General features: G+C 30.1%; 1 protein-coding gene across 5 annotated transcripts in view; it reads right to left on the bottom strand.

Moving 5' to 3' along the window:
- Positions 1 to 345: 345 nt before the first annotated feature.
- Positions 346 to 4,029, bottom strand: part of LOC111085262 — a 22,242-nt gene continuing 18,558 nt past the window's right edge. For 4 of the 5 annotated variants that reach the window (XR_002610085.1, XR_002610088.1, XR_002610086.1 and 1 more), the window contains one exon: positions 346 to 4,022. The gene's annotated coding sequence lies outside the window, so the exon portion shown is untranslated. The remainder of the gene's footprint in view (positions 4,023 to 4,029) is intronic. The other variant, XR_002610087.1, reaches the window with a different exon arrangement.

Here is a 4,029-nt window from a genome sequence, read left to right as displayed (position 1 = left end):
TTTCACCAATTTCCAAAGAGCAGACCTTATTTTTCTGATATCTTAAATGGTTTAAAACAAAGAATGTTTTAATTCCACCACTAACGATTTAAAATTTTTCAATATGTACTAAAACTTCATTTGATATACCTTGTGTATTTTTCTTCATACGATTGCAGCTGAGTTTGTAATATTAATGTATGTCAAATGTCTTAGTTTGAAATTTAGTTTCAATCATTTCCGCTCTCTGAAATAATATTTTAAGCATTTTTTTTTCAAAAGCCATACTAGAAAAGTCTATTTACGAATCTAATTCACAAAACAAACGATTTAGTAATATTGGAGAAAAGCAAATTTATTTGTACTTATTTGTACAGCACCTTGATCAGTAATAAACTGTGGGAAAAAACACAGACGGTAGCGCCACTTGTGGAACAACTAGTAGGCTACATAAATTGTCTTATTACTGACACAAAAATAATACGATAGGAGATAAATGGTCGTTGCCATGCTAACTATTATTTCCAACTTTTGTTAAAACACACTTGCATAAAAATGACAAAATATCAACGAAGAAAACATTTGTACTATAATAACGAGATATCTACAGTTGTTACTTTTAACATTGCTATAGTAATTTAACAAAACGATTTGAGTTTAAATGTTGATTAAACATCCGTAGCGTTATCAAATAAAACAGACCAAATATGTTACAAGAGGGAGTGTCACCAGGACATTTGTACTACTTACAGACTACATGGTTACAATCTCATCCTAAACATTTATATGGTAACAGTATTATGTTAACTTAATGTTGATTAAACAACAGTTACATTGTCAAATAAAACAGATCGAATGTGCTATAGCAGGGGGGTGGGGGTGTTGTCATGACAACTAAACTATATGAGCTTAAATATAAAAATTACAAAATGATATCATGAGTACGTAAACTGATTTTGCTAACAAAGAATGAATTCACAAAGCGTTTATTTGTACAAGGCAAGTATACCAAAGCTGTCATACTAAAGCACTGTCCAAGCTGAATTCAATAGCGAAAAACGAGACTATTTCGATCTCTTTAGGATGCCTCAGAGATTAATAAACTTTCATTGACAAATATACACGTGATGAAACTAGTATGAAGCCTATAAAGCTATGTATTTTCAGAGGGCATATTTGCTAACATTTGTATGAATGTGATAAGCACATTTCCACAGAATTATACACAAAAAGGTTTATGTTACGTGGTAAGGTACTTTTTGATGATAAGCGTTATGTAAATTGAGCTTATTTACGTGAAAGAACGTGTTGGAATAAATGCATAACATATTATTAACCATAAATTCAATAATAAATTTTTGTAACTCTTTAAAACAGAGCCAAAGAAGGTATATGTAGACCATGAAAACATTGGTTTGTATGAAGAAAGTTGGCGCCCAAATCTTTAAGTAATAATAATTAAAAATATAGATAACTAACAAGGTTGGAGAATAATCTAGAAGGATCGCCATCTGGTGAATATTTTCCTATTCTGAAGTTTTATTTCCTCCATTCACATAAAATGATATTCTCAATGAGATCTAAAATGTTATTTTTCTTTTTTGTCCTGAACAGCAGTAGATATATATTAATATGTATGACAAATAATAAGACAGATTAGTAAAGTCGTGAAAAATCAATCAGAATAAATTCACCAGTTTTATAGGATAAACTAGAAACTAGGATATAAGAAACTAGAAACGGAAAATTGATTCTGTGATGCGCAGAATCGAGAAAATATTAACATATGCAATACGATTACCCCTTTTTTTTTAATTACTAAGGTGTTTTTATTATTGCCAATTGCAAACCTGCACAGGATTTAACTAGTTGTTAAACTGGTTTTTATTAGAGGTTACTCTTGATTATGATATTTATGCAACTAAAACAGAATGGTGAATTTTGCCTTTAAAACTAATTAGGTTCAGTAAAGAATTTGCATTTATATGTTATCATTTAACTATGAAATTTATTGAATAATCGTAATTACAGTAACAATAACGAAGCTGTAATGTTACTTTCTTCTACGTTATGTTCTGCTTGGTCATGTAATTTTTTCTTCTTCATCATAAAAAATACCTTCATCATACAATATACAAGTCAGCAGTAGATACTAAAAATAATAGAATTTTTAACGATGACATATAGATACACATATAAAAAACTTAGGAAGGATAACATGATGGTTTGTTTCACAATTTCCCTCTACCCCTCAACGTTACTTATGAGTGAAGCAGAAATAGGTTTATGAAATGGCAAATCATGTGATCCTTATAAAGTAAATACAAAAGTGTTATGGCTCAATAAAATATTTGTACGTCACTGGCATATCAAAGTATGGCCACGACAAAAAACAAGAAGAAAATCTGACCGGTTTGATAAGCTAGACTAGTAAAATCCTTGTAAGCTATATTGTAGAGTAACCAAACATTTTTGTATTTTTCTAAACTTAACATATAAAACATATGCACCGGTATTTTCATGCTACGAACAAAACAGATCATTACAAAATATGACAAAAAGACATCATCTCGGATGCACTATTCTTCTACAAGGAACACAATAATTATTTTTAGTTTAAAGATTTTTATATATTTTGAGCCTTTAAAAGACTGTACTCTTAACAGTATTTTAAGATAAAATATTTTCATATTAGTCAAAGAAGAAGCTTCAGCCACAAGCAACATAAAAAAACAACAATAAAAAACATTTAAGTAAAAAAAAAGTTTCCTTACCACCTCATCTAAAAAGTTTTCCCTGGCATATAAGAGAACGTGAAAGTTTCGATACCTGTGGTGGGCAGAACACAGATAGCCCATTATGTAGCTTTGTGCTTAATTACAAACAAAAGTAACGAAAACAAAACCATAAGTAAGGGTTTAGTATGTATTACGCGGTGGCGTAGTAATAAAATGTTTTTAATTTGGGTTGAAACTAAACAAAAAAAAATTCTTATAGTCAAATATGCGATGTTTATAAAGCAACAAATTATCAACAATGCATTTTAAAGACGAAATTAAACAAATTATTTTATCTTTTTTAGCTTACCTAAATACTCCACTCCACCAAGGGGCGTAGTGGGTTTGGGGATTATTTTCTACACAAATAACTTTAAGTGATTTAAATAATTTTCAAGTGTTTTTATATATATATTAAAAAAAAGGAGTCAGAAATATTGGACCTGTTAGACATTTTAGAATATCGGGGTAGTCGTTCGCTAAAAATTGGATTCCTTACATATCCAAATATTTTTCCCACATCTATGCTACTGATAGTAAGAAAAAAATTCAACTAGAGAAATACGCGACGGTGATTTTTTCGCAAGTCTTCTCCTTCTTTTAGGCACCATGACAACATTTTCACGTGATAAAAAAGCATTGCTTAATGTGATGACAAAACCTTGTCGAAACGTTGTACATTTGCTGTTATGTTAAACTTATATTAAAATTTTTCTTCTTTAACCATTCAAGCCGTCTCCAGCCATTATTGCTTAATGTGTTTCACCTCTACAGTGAACATTATGTTTATATATATATATATATAAACATAGATCTACTTGCACAGATTAGCTGTTCTCTTTCTCTATATGATTTAGTCAGTGGTGTTACCTGTCTAAACGACCATAAAAAATCAGCCCTTACAGTTTTCAAAAACTTCCACAATTCATTCACTCTGAAGTAGTAGTTCTGGCTTACTGTTAATCTCAATGTATAAAAACAAAGGAAATGTTTGAAACTATAATGTTTGCTTTTAACAATTCTTTCTGACTTATTGTTAACCTGATCTATTAAACAAAGGAAATGTCTCAGACTATAACGTAGGCTCTTAACAATTCTTTCTGACTTATTGTTAACCTGATCTATAAAACAAAGGAAATGTCTCAGACTATAACGTAGGCACTTAACAACTCTTTCTGACTTATAGTTAACCTGATCTATAAAACAAAGGAAATGTCTCAGACTATAACGTAGGCTCTTAACAATTCTTTCTGACTTATTGTTAACCTGATCT

Source organism: Limulus polyphemus, unplaced genomic scaffold (genome assembly GCF_000517525.1).
Source record: "Limulus polyphemus unplaced genomic scaffold, Limulus_polyphemus-2.1.2 Scaffold299, whole genome shotgun sequence".
Classification (NCBI taxonomy): Eukaryota; Metazoa; Arthropoda; class Merostomata; order Xiphosura; family Limulidae; genus Limulus; species Limulus polyphemus.
Note: the sequence above shows the minus strand (reverse complement) of the source record. Positions and strands in the feature narration are given on the sequence as shown.